The 21,027-nt window shown below is 43.5% G+C and overlaps 2 long non-coding RNA genes across 7 annotated transcripts; one reads left to right on the forward strand and one right to left on the reverse strand.

The window, feature by feature from the left end:
* Positions 1-10: 10 nt before the first annotated feature.
* Positions 11-21,021, reverse strand: LOC106016976 (uncharacterized). 6 transcript variants are annotated; one of them, XR_011812386.1, is made up of 9 exons: positions 20,168-21,015; positions 19,964-20,020; positions 19,155-19,245; positions 17,803-17,964; positions 15,850-16,024; positions 9,290-9,425; positions 8,673-8,789; positions 3,964-4,087; positions 11-810 (listed from the first exon to the last, which is right to left on the reverse strand). It is a non-coding gene; the product is annotated as an uncharacterized lncRNA (long non-coding RNA). The 6 variants fall into 6 exon arrangements; XR_011812387.1 differs by having other exon boundaries at positions 3,964-4,090; positions 19,964-21,018; XR_011812385.1 differs by having other exon boundaries at positions 19,964-21,012.
* Positions 3,918-8,069, forward strand: LOC110352646 (uncharacterized). The gene is made up of 3 exons (XR_002401927.4): positions 3,918-4,068; positions 6,506-6,697; positions 7,416-8,069. It is a non-coding gene; the product is annotated as an uncharacterized lncRNA (long non-coding RNA).
* Positions 21,022-21,027: the final 6 nt, after the last annotated feature.

Raw genomic sequence — 21,027 nt, forward strand, 5'->3', positions numbered from 1 at the left:
ATCCAATGAGGCAACGTGCCACAGGCTTTTATTCCTAGAATAAATGCAGCATAAGATTATAAGGGACATATCAAGGGTTTAGACAGCAACCAAGCTTTAAGATAATTTTCTTAAAGATAGCATGTCATATAAGAATTCTTGCCTTTCCATATATCATCAATGATCCAATACATATTCTCCTGGCTTCTTAAGAACACTATTAACTGTAATTTCTACAGAATAATGAGATTTAATCATCCATTTCATAATTACACACACTCCCTAGCCCCAGGCCATTTCCAATTGAAGGTAAACATGATGGGACCTGAGACAAGAGCACAGGAAAAAGAGGGTGTGGAGAGTGTTAACAAGGACACAAAGGTAAAAGCAATTGCTTAAAGAGCCAAGCTAATCTGGAAGAATTATCAAAAACAAAAAATAATTCAACTGTGGGAACGAAGAACATGCCAGGAAAGCACAGGGCAGTTATGGCTGAAGGAGCAACTGTGCAGGACCCAGAGGTGGTTGGGACAGGGAAGCTAAAGCCTAGGAAAAAGCCAAAGCCCCGTGTAGGTAGCAGTCAGTAATGTTTGTCAGTCCCTTTGCATGCTCCTGCTCCGAGGACCTCCTTGCTGCTAATCCAGAAAACTGCTGCAAAGACACAGCGTGAAGCACAATTATGCGGTTCAGCGCTCTATGTACTTAATGTCCTTCCTCCTTGAGCTCTCAGTTTCTCACTGTGGCTACAAACACTGCAGCAGTGCTGCTCTTCCCTGTCGTATCTGAGGACTTCTCCCTGAGAACAAGTTTGCTGGCTCAGTGGATTGATATCTGTGGAAGGGAGCATCAGTAAAATAACACAGTGCTTATACAGAACTTGATTTTTTTTGTTTTTTTTTTAAGGCATGAAAAAAAGAGGAAAGGAAAAAAGAAACAATTAGGGAGAACATGGCAAAAACAGACAAAAAGGACAGACAAGCAAGGCAGAAACAGACAAAAATGACTCTTAGGTTTCAGGCAATGACAGTTGCTGGAGAAGCTGAACAAAATATCATCTGCTGGATTTTCATTGAACGTTTTCATTCCCTGGCCTCACTGTTCACGCGGCACTAAGTCTCTGTGCAATTCCTGTGACATAACACACAAAATTCTACGTTGTTTGCCCATGGCATGCTGCAGCACATGTGCATTACGTGCTGTGGTGGTCCCCTTACTGTGCTGCTCTGCTCAAATGGGACCTGAGGGTGCTGGAAGCAGACAGGAAGGCATTATGAGAAGGACTTTTGCAGGCTCCCGTCTGTGGGACGTTTCTGCCCGTGTTGCAATAGATGATTTGCACATCGCCCACACAGGGACCGGGTAACACTTCCATCTAGTGGACAGTGACAGATCTATGCTATTGTGTGCCAAGGCTTGCTCCTCAGGCTTTGACTTCTTACTGTTTTAGAAAAAACGTAAAATGGTGATATCAAATTCTTCTACATTAGTATGGTAGTATGAGCTCATCTGGGAGAACAGCTCTCAGGCGTCTAGCTGGGCGGGTATCCAAGTTGAAAACAGATCGATTTGATCAGATAAGATGCCTTGGGATTTTCCATGCATATTTCATCCAGGAATCCTAGGGTGAGGTTTAGGTAGGCCTGATAGGTTTGAATAGGTTTTTTATCTTAAACTAGATAGTTTCCAAACCTAATTCCATTTCAACTGAAGCAAATTCAAAGCTTAGATCAACAAGTAGACCCAGGAAAATTAGCGATCCATAGGCTATGTAAAAATGAACTGAGAATCGTTTACGCTTCTTTGTGTTACATAGCTTAATCCGTGGGGAAAGAAGAAAAAGGAGGGCAATGAATGGAAAAACCAAACCAAACCTGTGTTATCACTTTGGAAACACCCAAAGGGGAGTTTAGGAAAGGGGAAAAAAAAAAAAAAAAAAAAAAAAAAAGCTTTCCCCCATCTCTTTTATATAACGACCATAGTAAATCCCAAAGAAAGCCTGTCAGCATCAACACACTTATTGCAGATTGCAAGAACAGGTTGGATGTTTTTCCTCATTTAGCAGAGCAAAAGCGTTAAATTGTATTCTTCACAGCTAGGTACAATACATATTTTTGAAATCCCTTTCTGTTTCAAGCTTCTGTACGCAGATTGTCCAACTAAATTAAAAAAAAAAAAAAAGAAAACAAACAACAACAACACACACACACCAAACAAAAAGCCTACCACCACCTTGACCACCAACAAAATAAAAAATAAATTTAAAAAAAAAAAAAAAAACACCCACAAAACTGAAAGCCAAATACCCAATCCCATCCCGAGGGAAACCAAGTACCCAAATCCCAGCCCCTGAGGAGAACAAATGTCTCCACCCTCTGCTTTCCAAGCAGTCTTTCATCAGAGTCAATCTGGCTGTTGACTCAAGGTGACCTCTATCATCTGCAAGAAAACCTCCTGAACAGCCAGCTGAATGAGCTGATGAATTAGCACAGATGCGCAGATTGCTCTGGTGAGTGAGAGATCTTCAGACTTCAGCTTCACTCCATTTTCAGATACATCCGTAGTGCTCAAAATTAAAATCAAAAGAGCTGCTACTCCCCTTCATTTTGAACACTGCCATTTTTTAATGCTGACCTTTCCTTTACAGACCCCAGCAAGTGGGCAAACATGATGCCATAAACAGGAAAACATCCCAAGCAAGTGGAAGGGACCATGTCTGTGGGCCTGAGCTGGTGGCAGGTGACACAGTGCATAGGGCTGACTCCTACAAGCTAAAATGAAGATATCATTGTTTGAGACTGGTGGGCTGGTACCACTTTTCAAAAGAAAAACAGGCAGAGCCAAGGCAAATAGTGATAGCAAAGGGTTAGTATGTTCCATGGGGATCTTTGACCCTTATTTATTTAGTATCTATAAAGATTGGCCTGCAAGTTACTGTAGGCTTAAGCAGAGTGTTTAGGAGCATCTTATTCTGCCTTTGAAACGTGCCAAGAAATTCCAAGAGGGCAACTCGGGATCATATCGTCCCTAGGCTGGCTTGAGTACCTCGCTGGGTGATTCACGCATGCTTAGCCCAGTATTGATACTAATGGGAGAAACAGGAACTGCATATATTTAGCACATCTCTGAAAGGAAGATTCTTTCTCCCAAAATCTTAAATTGATTATTACAATTTGAAAGCTATTTATAAAAGCAAGAATCAGGAACCAGACATTTTAAAGCATGGTCCTAACAGCTCCCGCATCCTCTCGCAGCACAGCAGCTCCCAGGCCCTGCATGTGCAGGATCGGAGCAGTCTGGTGCAGACAACCCACACAAGCAAGGAGCATCAGCTCAGCAGCAATCCCCCAGAGGCTTCAGGAGGACTAGAAGATAACGAAACAGAGGAAGCAATAAAGCAAAGCATATTTCAGGAACATTTTAGGTATTGATTGCAACCTCGACTTTTTGCCTACTCTGCAAGGAACGTGTAATTCGGCTGGCATGGATGAGCTTTCAAAATCCAGGCCAGAATTAACTATGCTTTGTAGGAATAAATGACACAAAGATAGTTCTTGCTCCTCTAAACACATACACTCTAAACAGTAAGTAGCTCGGAGAGACACAAATTATGCTTCTCTTTTATAATCTGTGGAGGCAAACAACACTTCCTACTCCAACAAACAGCCATGGAAGGGATGCTGATGACTCAGTTTTGCAGACCTGGAACAGGGTAGGTATTGCCAAAGAGCTGCTAGAGGAATTGCCTGAGAGGAAAAGCTTAACAAGAGGGCCTGGAGGAGCTGGCATCGGGTGAAAAGCTTAATGCCTTCCTGGCAGAGATGCATGGGGGTGTTCACCCTCCTCCTAAGAGAGAAGTGGGAGGGACAGTGACAACCTACCATGGTCTTAAAACTCTAGCCAGAGGCAGCTAAACATTGATGTTCAAAATGAAGGAGGATTAAGATCTCCCTCTTTGTTCTAGCTCCTTCTCTCTTAACATCTCACCTCTCCACAGGGCTGAAAATAAGATGTGAAGTACCAATGTTGTCACCATGGGTGCTGCAGCCAGAAGGATTCGGTAGTTCTCAAAACTCATGGCAGATGTGAGAGGTAAGACTTGAGTCACCCCCTGCTTGAGAAGAAAAGCTAAATTAATATTTAGTCACAGAAGCTCATTGCTGCTCCGAGCGAGACAGAACAGCTCTCAGGAATCCTGGAAAGGCATAGCATGCAAATGCCCAACAGTTGAAGGACATTCTGGGAAGGAACATTTTGCAAGGGAAGGTACTACAGCTGACACACCTACCCTGCGTTACAGCTTCCAAGGAAACATTGTATACAGCAATTTGGAATGCATATACAACCCTGGGAGCAGCAGGTTTTTTAACAGCTAACGCATTTCCTTCAGCTGTATGAGGTGTCATTTGACATTTATATTCCACAGGGATCTTTTCTGCAGTTATTCGGATATAACTTTGAATATCCTCTTGGAAAGCACACAGCTTGACTGAGAAGTACCAAGGTCTTCTGTACAGTTAGGTGGGAGAGAGGAAACAGAAAACCTGTAGCTATTGCAGAGATGTTGCCATTATGGGGTTAATTAGGCATTAACAACTGAGGCACAGCACGCATTTTTCTGAGGATTAATGACCATCTGGAAGAAACTGATGGCCTAGGAGACCCTGATCATCAGTGTTTAAGGCTTGTCCTTTCTCAAGGTCATTAGCACAGCTACAGGGTAAGGCTGGATCAGAGGCCAAATGCCAGCCCAAAGTGCTCCCTCACACTCCATGGAAGTTTGCACCTGACTTTAGGGGTTTCCAGCCACCTGCTGATACACTGATACTGGTGAGAAGGTTTCAGGAGCATTCAGAAACCTGTCTGACTGATGGGTAAAAGCTTCACCGATCAGGTAGGATTTAATCTGTTCAGTTTATAACATCCCTCAGTTAATTTGTTTTGCAAGCAGAGGTTCTTCCTCTGAAGCTCACAAGCAGGTACTGTGCGAGCATTAGTCCCCAGACACACCAAAACCACAGCGGCTGAGAGTTGTGCCTGCCATACCCAGAAGCACAAAGTGTCCTACAAAAATGTGGGCAATGAAGAATAACCCACCCAAATCAGAGATGTTTTCTTGCCTATTCCCCTGGTATGAAATGGGAAGGTTTATATCATCGATATTTTTATACATATGTGAGAGCACACACAACAGTCTCATTACCCACAGAGGTGTGATCATTTTATGCCTTACAAAGCTGTTAGATTATCATTTAGCCTGTTGCTTCCCAAGACAGGTGATGCATTTTGGTTCTGTGTGGTTTTAAATACACTTGACAAGTAAAAAACATTTTCTCCTTGTTTGTTTACCTTGCCTCCAATTCTGAATAAAGAAAAACAAAATTCCTCTACCTATTTTCTAAAGTTAGTATTATTTCTTGCTCTCTCACGTACGTATTTCTAAGCTCACCTATGAATTGTTTTATCACTCCATCTCCAGTGGACTTCATTTGGCAGAAGGAAATAAAAGTTTTCACAGGGCTACATAGGCTAAGGCCCAGATCTTTTCCCATGTGCCTGCTGACGTGGGAACTCCTAACATGTGCACACCATTATTGTCCTTGCAACCTGTACTAAGAAGCATTCACCAGATGGAAGTCATCTGCCAGTGAGTGCCCAGTTAACATGGCTGTTTATCTCTTCCTTTCTTCTCTAACCTAGAACTACTTTCAGTTTTATGTCTTTTTGTATCTACATCCTCAGCTCATGGTCAACTAGTGTCAGAGGACCTCTGCTTCAGTATGCAGACGTGGTACAAAACTGCTGATGCTTTCCCTCTGCTCCTGAGCTCCTCTGCTTTATTAGGATCTCCTAAATAAGTTCTAGAAGTGCTTATAGGGGCAGATGAGTTTTCCCAGCTGCTCTTCCTGTCCTGCTGGAGATTAGGCCTCTTTCTCCCCTATTCGGTAATAGAATTAGCTGGAATGAATATACTCTGGCTTTTCGGCTGCCTCAGTTCATTGCCTGCTGTATTAACCAAGACACTGAATTAGTTCATCCCAGCAGGACTCTCCAGAGATAACCCGAAATTGCTTTTTACTAGACTACTTTATGTCCCTCAGTTACTTCCAGTAAGGCAATTTTCCAAGTTCTTTTGAAAATCAGAATAAGTGGTTTTTATCCCTTTGCCCTTTATCCTCTATTTTGTCATTCAGAGTTTTATTTCAGAAGTGTTTCACCCTGCCTTCCCCCCAGCCAGAGACATTACTGGGCACTGCAGCTCTGTACTGCACCAGGGAGTCCTGCAGAAGCAGACCGTCTGCAAAAGCCATTAACCAAGGCAGCTGCTGGCCAAGGCCGGCTAGGAAGGTTTGATTCAGAATGGCCCACTTCTTTCCCTCCTGCCCTCAGAGAGCGTGGGAAAGATCCAACAACTTCACAGTGCTTCATTTTAAAGAACTTTTCAAGTCAAAGCAGTTGCAAAACAGGCTGAGAGCAATGCTGGATTTTCCCATGAAAATTTTGTGGATGAGGTTTGTCTTTCTGCCAGATCAGACTAACGCGAACCAGCCCCTCTTACCCCAATGGGAGCACCTCACCCCGCAGAGAGCTGCAGGAACAGGCCCAAAGACGATGGTATCTGCGGTCTGCAGCTGGGCGCAAGGAGCCAGTTACCAAGAGGACTGTCAGCAGTTAAGCCCTACGAGCTCCTGTCTCCTAGCTCCTGACAAAACCTGCATGTGTAAGTTGAACAATTCCATTTTCCCTACCAGCGAAGAAAGCATGGCTGAGCAATGAGAACAGTAAAAAGGCTCCCCAAAATTTTTACGCTTGCTTTTGCTCAAATTAAGAGCAGCTGGGTAATGACACATTTTTGGAGTCCATTTGTGCCTGGTCAGTAGCAGGAGGCATTTGACACAGCAAGTTGCTGATAATTGATCACATTGAAAGTAATTCTCCTAAAACCAAAATAGATTTTTTCCCTGGCAGAGTTGGTCAATGTGGTTCAAGTAGCTCTGGACTCGAGCACAGTGTGTATTTATCCATTATTTGCCTGCAGCCTCCAGTTACAGACAAGCCTAGCCTTAAGCCCCTGCAGAGCATTCATCTAGCATCCTGCCCATTGCCATTTGCTCCAGCTCTTCTTTTTAACACCAGCATTTACCCAGACATTGAAAAATTGCTTTATGATTACTTAGCAAAAACACATTACTTCAAATGTTTAAAACCCAGGAGCTTGCAGTGCATCCCAGCTACCAACACTATTGTCTTCTGCAAAATACATCCCTGTGTCCAGTAAGCCCAGTGTGTGCTCAGGAGGTGGGGACCAGTGTTTCTCACTCCGGAACACTCATTGGCAGGCACCACGTGGCAGCAGGGAAATCCCAGAAATGTCTCTCTATAAAATTACATTGCATCCTTCCCCAGTAACTTTTCCCCTCTAACTTTCTTCTGTTCAGCCCTCTCTGCTGTTGATCCACTCCTGCTCGGTCCCTGCCACCTCTGTCAGCACAGCTCTGGCATGGTTGGCAGTGGGCGAGTGAAGCCAGGACTCACCAATGCTCGCTGCACCAGCTTCTGATTTCCATCCACGGAACCGCTCTGAGCAGCATGAGAACAAGCCTATGAGCAGCCCTCCCAGGACAGCTGTCCCAGACATGAACTGCTGATCCATAACTCCCCAGTAAACGCAGAGAACAGGAAAGACAACAACAAGAAATCTACTCTCAAATTGCCAAGACGTAAATTAAAATGATATTGCTGCTTTTCTATTGCCATCTCTCTAGGGAAGTGTTATTTCCACAGTAAAACAGGTCCATTTGAAACAGTGATGCATATCTCCCCCTCCTAATTGCTCCAGTTCCCAAGGAAATCCCCTGGTCCATGCTCTTAAGAGTTTTTGTTATCAGATAATCTGTGTGTTTGGCATATGTCCATGGGGCCACTTAAGTATTGTCTCCTTTGACATGTAGTGTATGTCCTAAAACCCTTAAAGGCTTAACCAAAACCCTTTGTTCTTATGCTCTGTTTCTCTGAGAGTCTGCTGAACACAAATAGCATTATTGTGTTCTCAGTTGTGGATTTGTTAATCCAAATAAATTATTGTCAATTACCCAAGTGCCGTATCTCCATACCCTGTAAACAGCAAGCCACGGTCTTAGGCGAGTGCCATGAACATTTTAGAGTCTTTGAGTACTGTGTTTAATTCAACAAAATACAGGAACACAAGGGGGAAGAGATATGGGAAAAAGAATGAAAGATAAAACTGAGACAGAGCATGGTGGGTGGGATCTTCAGAAGCTTGGTGTAACCATGGGGCAAATCACGTCTTATAGAACAGTCAATCCCACCACCTCTTTGGGACGGGGGAGATGCTGCCCCATCCACTCCTTCCTCATGGTGCCCTTGTCACTCACCAGGCTCTTTTCTGCGTAGCCAAGGCTGCTAAATGGCAGGAAGCCAAACCCAGTACCTGCACAGTTGGCTTTCTGATGCAGCCCCAGGAGCACTGGGTAACAAGGATAGCAGAGCAGCAAGACATCAACCTTTGGAGGGCTGATGTGGTGCCTAACCTTGTCCTTGTGTGGGTCTTTGGGGGAAGCAGCACTACTTCAAGTTGTACTGCACCCTGCTTTGCGGGCTTTTGTCCGTAACAGAATCAGGGAGCTGCCTTGGGCTATAAATCATGGAAAAAGAAGGGAAAGAGGGTAACTAACCTGTGGCAGTCAACTGGTCCAATTCACAGGGTGAACCCGGGGCGCTGCAGCAGCCCAAGCAAGGGGGCAGACCAGGGACAGGAGCAAACAGCGGGTCCTGAGGACAGGACCCCATTGCTGTCAGAAGAAACAGAGCACAATTATCTTTCTATTCTTATCGCCTTCACAGGCCTATTTAGCTGTATACCGTTTAATATAATATTTGATTATACACACACACATGGAAACAATTACTTTCAATCCTAAATTATTTAAACCTTTTCTCATTTTTATTTTGATTGTTTGCTAGAGGACCTTGGAAATAAAAGAAGGAAGGAGAAGAAACAGAAAAAAGCAATACAAACAACCAAAACATTCCCCCATCCCTCCTTCCGGGGAGACAGCCAGGCCCCAGAGAAATCCACATCATAAATTCCCATTGTTTCAAATGGATGCTTTTTCAGCATTAGTTTTTATAGGCTGGACCAAATTCTAAATTTTCAACTAGGCACAGAAAATTGCAGCAAATTCTGATTTAATTGATGTTGTTTTAAAAACACAAACTAACATATCTAGCACATTTTTTGATTATGGCAGAAAAAAAAAAAAAAAAAAGAAAAAAAAAAAGGATGTTATACCTTGTCTTGTCTACTATGTTAAGGTCTTGGTCATACATGTCAGCCAGACGGCCCTTTTTGTCTGTAACGTCCTAAATTGCACTGACACTCTGTTTCAGGCAGTAAAATTAATTTGTGGTAAATGCAATTGCTCCAACTGAAACAAACAAACAAACAAAAACTCCACCACCCTAATATTCTAGAGTTTACTTGTTTATTTCTTTACTTTGAGCACATTCAAATAACAGTGAAAGCATTGTTACTGTGTTATTGCCTTTGTATTATTGTAACAGAAATAAGAATAGTAAATAACTTTTTTTCCCATTCAATTCTTTCTGTTTGTGCCCCAAGCATCTAGTTATAGGTGCAGCCAACAAAACACACAGCAGCTTGCATATGCTCCTATGGCTGACTGAGTAAATGGCAGAAGGACTGCACTAATACTAAATAGCCCAGCACTCGTTACAGAGCATACACCCTGTTATATAGGGGCACAGAATTAAGCAGTTCAAGCCCTGTGTCTAGCTTGTGTTCAGTTAGGAATTCAGAAAGTTTGTAAGCTATAACTGAGGTCTTTCTAAGCAGGTATATTCAAGATGGTAATTGCAGATGACCCATCATTATTAACTCAAGCCCTTAACCATCGATTGAGCTAACATGATCAGCCACAACAGCTTGAATACAAATCACATAAAACACTCCTTTTCTAGGAGATGCAAAGCTGGTCTTCAAGCACTGAAGTTACTGTTCTTTTGCAAGGTTATTTGCAAGTTTTACAGGGTCCGTGACTCACAAAGCAGAAGAGCACTTTATAATGCCCATGTGCCCTTTGACAAGCTTAGTCTGTGGCTATTGTGGTGTTCTAATTAATTTTTGTCAAGGTTAGTAATCTAGGAACTGTGGACAAAGGAAAGCATCAGTAATTTAACTACATCCCACAAAAGATACTGTCATTATCATGTCACATGTGACTTTATCTAGCTGGATATAGGTTCTGTTCAGAAGCATGCATACATAAACACTGATTACCAAGTAATTACCATTTTATGAATAATATATATATATATATATATATATATATCAAGGGCTTGATATTTTAAGAGAGAAAATCTTATCTACAACAAGTAAGTAAGGAAGCATCCAGCAGATACGCCCGACGTTTCCTGTCTGACAAAATCACAGTTTCAGCAGAATTGACTAGTGCCTACTCAACAGTACTCTTTAACTACGGCCCTTCATCCATTTCTCACATAATGCACTTTACTCTTTACCACTGTGAATTTTGGAGCTTTCTCCTGAAGCGTAACAAGTGAGGAATAAGCCATTCTTCTGCTGCAGATCTCCACTGCAGGAGCTGCACTGCCTGACTGTACACTTTCACCTCTTGCATATGCTGATTTTGACTTCTGCCTTTCACATGAAATTGCAGAGGCAGTGCAGAACCCAACCCTAGCCCCATGAGTGTGTCACTTAAACCCTCTTAAAGCCCACGTTTCTCCCGATTCAGTTCAAATTTGATCAATTTGACCTATTCCAGCCCTAAAATTCAGTGGTGTACAAGAAGAAAATCACTGAAAGTCATAGGCATTTTACAAAAAGTAGAACAAGGGACATATTATTTGGGCTCCTATTTCAGTCACACTGATTTGCATTATAGTAGTTGGAAAAAGAAATCTGTTGAAGCAAAAATAGCTTTCTACAGCCCCTATATTATCCAGTTTTTAATAAATTATCTCAGCTATTTGCATAAGGACACACAGCTGTGTGCAGCACTTGGCAGCACCAGCAGTCTCAGGTTTTTTTGTGTGCTCTTCACTAGCACCAGCGAAATCAGTGATTTGCCTGAGGTTAGGTTACAGCCTTGTTGCTGTTCTGCTTCTGTCTCTTCGCTACGTGCACAAATGAGTTAGTGACCTCTACACTTTAAAAGTGTCATTGATTACCAACAACTCAAACTATAGAGTCTCTGTGTCTTAAAGATAAATTAGGGATTAAGCCCTAAGGGCTATAATATATTGCAGCAATAAGTTACAGTAAATATGTACTCTGATACTTTCAAAATTGCAAAGCCAGATGATAACCAGACCACCTTACTAAGTCATAATGTCCTTATTAAATCAAGTTGTACCGGTCCCATTTTATGAGCTGGTGAACCCAAACTCAGGAAGCATTTTAAAAAAGTTGAAACCCTGAGTATCAGTCACTTCCCAGCTCTACACACTCATCTCAGCAGAATGTTTTATTGAACACTAGATGATGGACAAGCCACTGCATGCAGATGTGTACAAGTGTGTACAAGTATTCCCTGCATGTAACACATGCAAGAGGGAATTTTCTTATAGACTGAGAAAGGATGTTCCCCAGAGCAGCTTTAATTTTTGTGCTTTGTGTACATGGTTGATTCTGGCACAGCATTTAGGAAAAGGGGGAGGAAAAAGGAAAAAAAGTACAAAAAAAGGGATAATCAGAAAGCACACTTGATTTTCTCAAATAATAAGAAAGCTCACTGTGATTTACCATGGCATAGACACATCCAGGCAGCAGGACCCCTGAGCTGACTTGGCAGACAAGACACAAGTGTCGGGCTTTGCAGGCTGGGAGGCAGATGACCTGGTCTGGCAACTCTTCTGCTCCCTTGCAGTTCCTATCAACTCTAACAGCTGCTGGCAACAGACCATGATGGCCAAAAAATAAAAGTAACTAATGAAACAAAGCTTTGATACCTGATTTGAGTGTACACACAATGAAATACAGACAATAGAAGAAAACATTTAAGAGCTGTAATACTGTTGTTGTTTCACTCTGGTGCACTAGGGACCCACAAAGTTAGAAAGTGGCTTAAAGAAGCCTTAGTAAATCACAATTTAATTTGTGTCTACACTTCTCACTTATCTACAAAGTAAGAACCCAGCAAAGATATTCCCTGTAATAGATTCTTATCAAAGGATTGTATTTCTTGCTGAAGAACTCCCAAGAGAGGGAAAATTGCCCAAGAAAGGAATGCTTTACCAGGTCTTCCTTTTCAGTACATGCAACCTACACGAGACTTCCAATCAAGCCTTGATTAATGCAGCACATCCCACTTCCTACTTAAGAGGCTTGTTTTTATTTTTAGTCAGTGACTCATTCTTACCTTGCATATCTTTAGAAATAGTGAAAGAGAAAAAGTGGCTCAGATGCCTTTCTGGGGATTTTAAACCAGAAATAAATCACATTTAATCATCTTACCAATTAATACTTCATCTTACTCTGCTTTAGTTTGCCTGAAATGGGTTCTGAACTGCATCTCAAATGCCCCAAGAGCCTCCATGCCCTTTCCTTTCTGTCTTTTGATTTGACTTGTTAATTTCTCGGGAAATAGCCCATATCCTAGAGCAATGCACTGCAGCTCCTTTACTGCACTGCATTTGTTCACTGGGATTTGTGCTGCTTCTCTCCTGCCCTAGGGCTTGGTGTGTGCTGGAGGCAAGGCTCCAACTTCTGCAGCATCCCAGTAAATCCACATTGGGGAACAAGATACATTCAGCTGAGAGCAGAATTAGACTCCTAAAACTTTCCAGTGGATAAAACAGAACAGCAGGCATTTTACCACTGCAAGACTGTCTCATTCCTGGGTGAAATTAGCACCATCTGCTCTGTCTTCATAGCATCATTCCTTAAAAGCTCCTGCCTTGTTGCAAAATCATTGCAAACACCAGGGCAAAGAGAGTAGGGGCAAACACCCACTGGGTTTTTCAACACAGTGTTGGACAGTTCTTCTTGCAGCAGGGCTGTCCCTGCAGTTGAAGAAAACCTCAGGAAACTTTTACATGGAAATCCACCACCTTGACACTGGTGATACACCCCAGGATAACGGTACCCCCAGGTAGGAGTTAGGACCTTTCTGAAGATGGAAATGCTGCAAAGTGAAAAGAGGGCCTTGCCTTCAGAGTGCTGCAGCAAGGCTGTCTGAAACTTTGGGGTACTTTGTAAGGAACCTGTGCTCTGAGTAGAAGCCTCCATCTTCACCACTGTTAAGTCAACAGCCCTTACTAGCACCCTGACTTTCTGTGTCTATTTAAATTAAAAATGCATCTGGGCCCTTAAGGGGTTCAGACAAGCGTCAGTGCTTACCTGATACTTGGAACAGATAAAAACAGCCTCACCAAGGGATGTAAATGATCACAAAAATTGATCTGACTTAAAGTAGCTCTCCTCTAGCTTCACGCCGTGAGCCTCAAATTCTGTTCCTACTGTGTGATACATGTACATACATACTGCAAAGATACTACTGTCTCTGTCCAAAGGCATGTAAAAGGTTTCTGCTCCAGGGGTTTTTCTGTCAGGAACTATTAAATACAGAACCGCCTCTAGCTCAATAAATTGGCTCTGTAGATCTCAAGGACCCAGAAGAGCACACATGGGAATCATCACATGCTCGCCTTGCTCAAGGATGTCATCCTGGGCTCTATCTGCAGACATGGGTTAACCCTAGGTTAGACAGACTTTTGGTCTGATCCAGCAGGGCTCTAGCTTTTTTCCCCCACATTTGTCATAGACTCATTGCAAGTGCCTTAACTCCGGGCATCTGAGCTCCACACCTGCAGGGCTTGCATGACCATGGGCAGGCTCCTCCACAAGGCAGTGCTCTTGCCCTAAGAAAGGGATATGAAACAGTCATAAGGTTTGCACCCTAGAAGGGCCTCACTGAGCACAAAGGAGGAGTGAAACAACCATACTGAATGTAGGTACCTGCCTCGGGAGTGTCTAACGTCAGATTACATGAATCCTGGGCACTGTATAATCATCTCTTGGTCTCTATTCCTCTATGATATGAATACCTAACCCCCACTGTGATGCCCATATTAATTTGAGAAAAATTAATTGAGATTGCAAATTAAAGGAAATAAAGAAAGGCATGCAGTGCAAGCGCTCTTCAGGGCTCAAACACACCAACAGCCTCCGCTGCTTCATTAGGCACATGGAACAGCACTTCTGCAATTATGGGATGTCCCTGAGACTACAGCTGCCAAATCTGGCCTGATACATTTCCCTCCTTGAAAAGTAGAAAGAGAGCATTACGAGAACAGGTGGTTTGTCAGTGGCAAGCCTCCAGATCCAGGCTCAGCTGATGCACAGTGAGGCAGCTGGCTACTGCCTCGCCGCCTGGCAGCGTGCTGGAGCATGTTTCAGGACTACTGAGCTCCCTTCTTTTGTTTGTTGTAGCTGAGCTTTAGCGTCATATAGCATCATCTCATATAGCATTCACATATAATTGTGAAAAGATTTTTAAATATCCCACACCAGAGCATGCCAGACATTTCAAAACCAACCCAGAAGTGCTGCATCAGTACCAGCTCTATATTTAGTGATGACTGCAGGAACTGGATTGGAATAATTCAGCTCTCCTCCTCTCTCCAGCCTACATTATTAGCATCCATCCTGCAGCATATTAGCATCTGATGGATCATTTAGGAGAAGCTGGGGGAATGAAGATTACATACTGGATGTCTTTGAGTGCCATGTATGCCTTTGAACATTATTTAATTTGTCCACTGTCAGGGAAAAGAAAGAAGTGAAACAGTCCATGAATCTGCTTCACTACAGCAGTTACTCTTCTCCTGTATGACCAGAAAGCAAGTACCACCACAGCTCCTGACTCAGAGCCCTAACCAAACCCCAAGCACAAAGCCACAGGTTGTCTTTGTGTTTTAGATAGAGGTCTGGAAAAGAAATAGCTCATTTTGCCAGCAACTGAACCAGCTCCATTTTCTTTCTTTCCCAGACCAGTCTGAGTTTACATTTCAGACATGTTTCAACTATGAGAGAAACAGAAACTCAAACATAATAGCAACTGCCTTGGTCAGCCAGGGTTTGCAGCCTGGAGGGTTGTGCTTTTGGAGGGACAGTGATGTTAGTGTTGTCACTTTCCTGTCTCTGGGCTTTAGGAGAGGCTAGTGTTTAAGGTGCTGAACTTCTGTGCTAAGAAACAACACATTTCTACAGAAAGTCTAAGCTGCAAAATGACATTTTTGCTTTGCTGGCCATTAATCTGAAACTAGCTTTCAGTTCTGCTTTATTACAACCATGTACACAAAAAGCCAGAGCATCTCATTTTATATCATGGCAACAAAAAATATGCAGTTTGGCTGGCAAGGGCTTGTTCCAGCGTGCTGCAGCCTCAGTCCCTGTGGCAGGCTGGGCATCAGCAGAGACGAGGAAAATGGAAAAACATCCCTGGAGACGGATAAGGAAGGTAGGGTGTGAGCAAGGCCTCTTGCACACACGGATGGAGACAAGGCCACACGATGGCAGCCTTTCTGCACAAATGCTTCAGTACAAAACACCACCTGGGAGCACAGGGCAGCCAGCGACAATACTTGCAAAGGGGTTTGGCAGGGCAGTAGGGCTCGCGTCTTCTTCCCCTAACCTCTGACCACACAGGATGGTGGATGTCAAAATGTTGATCACTACTAGGCAGAAAAAAAAAAATACCTTTCTTGGAAGTTAAAGAAACTTGGAGCACTTGGCCTGGGAAATGTATTTGGACGACACAGCCACCTTCAGAGCTGCGCAAAATATTAGAGAGCTTATTTGTATACCTGTGACACACGTCTGCAACATTCACCGTGACATAACTGGACTGCTGGTGGCTCAATAGCTGCTTGCACAGCTGGACCAGCTGTAGCAAGATGTGGTGCTCATTCAGTTCAAGGTCTGTAAGCACTCAGCTTGCCAGCAAAGGTACGGGACAGCTGTTTAACATCTCCATGACACCTGGCCAGAAGAATAAGAATTGTGAGACTTGAGAATCTACACAGTAGTCCATTATTACCAATTATGATATTGCCAATAAAGAGAGTCAATAAAGTAGAGGAAGCAAACATTCTTATGGAATCTGTCAATAGGCTCTGGAATATGCACAGATTTCATCTGCTATCACCAATATCTTAGTAGCAATTAGAAATTGGAGATTTTTGATGTAAATGATCAAATTTTACTATTAAGAAATAACTAGCGCACATTGATCCACTTTCAACAACACATACTAGAAAGCTCGTAATGAGTTTGAAGAAAATATGATTTTGACCAGACATAGAAGTTTGAGGAAATAGAATGAGGAAAAAAAAGTCAGAGGTCAGCACAGTGCCCTCCTTGGCTCTCACTACGATTGAGATGCTGAAGGTATTGTACCAAACAAGAAACTCCTGTTTCTAGATCACCATTAAGGATTGCCTAATCCTTAAATTTCAAGAGGCTTTAACAGAAGTTTTACTTCCGTTTGAGATGTTTGTACCATGAATTAGTAATCGCAGTAAATTATTTTGTAGAAGGGTACAGAATAAGAAAAATCTCCTAAACATCTCAACAAGGTACAATGTGACCCACTCTCCCATGATTCTGCGAAAACTTTCATGGCTGAACGTCAGACCTCCTGTCAGCCCAGGCAAAGTACGACAGGTGCTTTCTCACGTCCACCTCCCAGCATCAGAGCATGTTATTAGATCAGTGATAGTCTGGAGGATTAGGGGAGCGGGTTGTACTTATTACTTGTTGCTTCTCTTTTCTCTCTGCCTCTCAAAGGTGTTCACAGTTTAAAAACAGAAAGGTATTCGTAGATCAGCTGTACCCTGCAAAATACAACTGATACTGAAACATAGTGCTCCCTCAGTTACTAGTACTTTGCTGTCTCACGATTGTTTAAGCAGGATTAAAATAAAGAAAATAAGTAGCATCTGTGCAAATAGGAGGGACTAGTTTAATCAGCCCTTTGAAAGTCAGGCTAGAGCAAGAGATCACAGGAATGTCTTAATCCATCAGAAATGTGATGACTAAATGAGTAATTACTACTCTGAATATGTACCATCACCGGGCCCCTCCTGCACTGACTTAAGAGAATATTTCTGCATTTCTCTTGCAATGTATCTGTGTGACAGATCTGTGCGCAAGCTGTACCCAATTAGTGTTAAGTTTAAGAGCTCCTTAGCATGTGTCTTGTGTCTACAAACGCCTCCTGGAAGTAATTTTCCCAGTGAACAAAGAGCAAATCGCCTTTTCTCCTAACACTCTCAGAAGATATTTCCCAAATATGGGCAAAATAAACACATGTAACACACAATAAAGAATTAATTAGGTAATTTTCTCTCAGTGCTTTGAAGGTGCAGCATATTATCTGCTTTAAGTACTAAACATTACATGCAATTAAATATGTCAGGGTAGGTGAGACAAGGCGCTTGAACGATGTGGAAAACTAATGATGCAGCCTCTCTCTATCTCAGCAGGCTCTGGAGAAAAGGGATTTTCTTTTATTTAGAAGACCTGGTCCCAAAGTCTCCCCAGGTATTTAATCCTACTCCCATGCGTATCAATAGAAAAATTCTCATCAGCTTGGTTGAAAGGAGGTTTAGATTGTAAACACCGTGAAGTAGCAGCATTTTGCATGCATTACCCTCTGCTTCAGCTAAGAGAAGTCCCATCTGGCTGCCCTCAGGAAGGAGATGAGCACCCTTCCTGCGCAGGAGGCACGAGTCAGGGCATGACAGCACTGCACCCACCTGGAGACACACAGCTCACACCAAGCCCCGTGCCTCTGAACGCTCCAGCCAGCAGCTGATTGCTTTGCTTGCACGTGTAGGAGAAGCATTTCATAAACCCTGAGATTAAATCCATAGGGTTGTTAATCTCTTGCATGCTCCATTTGCAATCAGAGGCTAAACCTGGTGAATAAGCAAACATGATAGAAGAAATCATTATGGTATAGCCAGGTTAAACACACACACACAAATCTTGTTCCTGAATCACATGCAATTAGTTCTTTTTCCATTAAAGTTACAATTTTACCAAAATTTTGAATATATTTTACATGTACAACATGAACACAGCTAGTTTTAATGCTTTGGTAATTGTGTGTGAAAGCCTAAGCGCCAGCAGGTGTTTTGTTTGAACACATTTAACCGAACCTGGAAACCTTTGCAGTCCCAGTCTTTGATTTTCTCCTGCTAAGTGTATCGATCTTCTGAGAATTATGCTTAACATGAAATTTGTGACAAGTATAAGGAACCCATGCCATGTTTCAATTTTAAAATGAATTCTTTTTCATTTTTAAAATGAGTTCTGTTCAGTTTAACCTTTCTCCCACATTTCTAACAAGGATTTCAGTCTTTTCCTGACCGAAGAGGATTGCTCCCTAGAGACTGTGACACAGGTAACAGCTATGTCGCTACTATCCTACGTGATGTAACATATGAACAAGCAGCACATCCTATTTCCTCAGTGCTACAGTTAAGCTTATGAACTAAGGCTTGACTAGTTCTCTCATAAAAATCTGACAGCATAGCCAGTGGCTGTGTTAGGAGCCCAACATGCCTTCCAAAGGCAGCTGGGGCTGCCTACAGCCACTTGGCTCAGACTTCCCTAAGCTCTGCTCTCTAACCTTCCTCTCCCTTCAACATCTCAGGCTCTGGAATCCAAAACCATAAAACAACAACAACAAACTCTCAGAATTTATCTGCATTCCAGTATCTCCAGAAACATCAATATGTGAAAAGGAGAGCAGAGGGTATATTACCTGCTCTGCACACCCCTTCCTCTGGCACCAGTTGCATCAGGGTGAAACTGTTAGCTTAATTTGACAAATGACTTAACATAACCACACCTTGCATAATCAATAGACACGCTACTTTATGGGAATGTCCCTAGAGGCCTCCCATTATTACCAGCAATCACAGAATCATCTAGGTTGGTTTGTCACCCAATGGATGCACTGTTTCAAGTGACCAAACATAGTCAAAAGCAATACCTTCTGAGAAAAAGAAACACTTTACAACAGGACAGTAACAAGAATGATGCTGAAAGGAAGTCAAACCCAGAAACATATTTTAATCCAGAGACCAAAATAGGAGATTACCTTTGTGCAGGCACAGAAGTAGCTCAGAATCAATAGGAGCTGGAGTATTTCCTTAGATGAGAATTTTAAGGGCCAAAGACAAGAGACTAGCCTAAGAAAGGCATAATAATTAGTTAATTATTTACCCAGAGACAGCTGTAGTGGGAAACACCAAGGTGAAAATGCCAGAGTGTAGCTGCTATATGCCCAGTGTTAAGCCTCTGAACTGGGCTCTCTTTGCTCTCGTGCACAGAAGGGGTCTCCCCCCCCTCCTTCTTGCTGTCTTGTTCCCTTCTGCTGAGGGCTGACTGGGTCATCGTTCATCTGCTAGTGAAGGAGGAGCTCCCACAAACAGAATACAATACTTGGATGATTTAAGTTTAATGTTGTGCTAAAAATGTTATATGCATCAGAGGTAAACAGGAAGGCTTTGAGAAGAACATTGATTAGCTGTACTGCAGGTACAGCAGAAAAAAAAAAAAAAAAGCCAAACAAAAGGGTGCTTTGTTTCCAGTTATTCTAAAAGAGGCAGGACAGACTACAAGGAAACGGTTTGTGTCTCTTCCTCCTGCTCAAAGACAGAATGTTCAACGCATGAGCAACGTGAATTGGTACTCTGGGTGACTGGGTAACAGCCTATGCAGAGCCAGAGCTGAGGTACTGCATGGCCAGCCAGGGAGGATGAGCTAGCAGTGGCAGGGAAATTGCCTGTGAAGGATGCCAGGACCTGGAAGATGACTGCTGTTATCAGAACTCAAGAGTCTGCTAACAGAGTTACTAATAGCAAAACATATTGCTGGAAAAGGGCAAAGAGAAACTCCCTGCTTTACCTGAGCATAATCAGAGACTGGAAGCTGCATCCAACTTGGGCTGCTCCCTGTTGCTTTCTAAGAGCAAGCAAACAATGCACAGTGAATGACACTTACAGCAAATGGAGGATTTGCACCCACTCAAACTACATGCCTTGCTATAAAATCGCACCTAATTTGATAAAAATCTAACTTCCAGCTATGAAAGCCAGAGAAGTTTTGTACCTGGCAAAGACTCTGGCACACAGCTATTGTGCTATGTGTGAAGAGACCTGGACACCCATTTGTCACAGTGAAAATGTGCTAGGCTGGGGAGGAAATATTTTCTTTGCCTCAGCCAACTGAGGTGTCTGGATTCCTGTCAGGCATGTTGCAGGTTAACCTGGTGAAGGTTACTGGGGAATTGATCACAGCTGGGGGCAGGCAGGGTGACCAGTCTGCGAGTATATTCCCAGAACAGCTCCTCACTCCCCAGTCTGGCTTCTGACAATCTTGTTAGTACAGGCTGCTGCGCCTCATTTGTATCCCAGGCACTTGCAAACACAGCAGGCCAAGGAGCTGTGCTTGTGTTTTCCAGCTTATTACTTGGGCAGGGCAGCGTGGTCTCTCATCCCAGAAGCGTGGCTTTGCCTCTTACCTACGCACAAGCCTTCAGTGACTTAAGGTGCAGAGCTTTGCTCGTGGCAAAAGCTGCCCTACTTTGCTGAGCACGCCCGTACCCCAGCGGCGTACCCACTCTGCTCGCTGGAGACAGTGGTCGGGGACCCCTTTCCCTTCCCCGCCAGCCTCCCAGCTCCTCAGCACAGGACCCGGCGGCCCTGGGGTGCAGGAGTAAGGGCAGGGGCTGTGCCTGCCTGGGCCCTGCTCCCGAGGAGCGCACGGGACAAAGCCCGCCCGCCTCGCCGCTCCCCTCACGCCCTTCCCTCCACACAGCCACCGCGCGACGTGGGGCCTTTCCCTCGCAGCGTGGCCGCCGGCCCCTCGGGGCGCCCCAGAACGGCTGTCTGGGGGTCTCCAGCCCGCCTAGACCCGCTCACACCCCCCCGGCCCCGGCCCCGGCCCCGGCCCTCCTCGGCGGCGCCGCC

The sequence above is a fragment of the Anas platyrhynchos genome, chromosome 13 (assembly GCF_047663525.1).
Source record: "Anas platyrhynchos isolate ZD024472 breed Pekin duck chromosome 13, IASCAAS_PekinDuck_T2T, whole genome shotgun sequence".
NCBI lineage: Eukaryota > Metazoa > Chordata > Aves > Anseriformes > Anatidae > Anas > Anas platyrhynchos.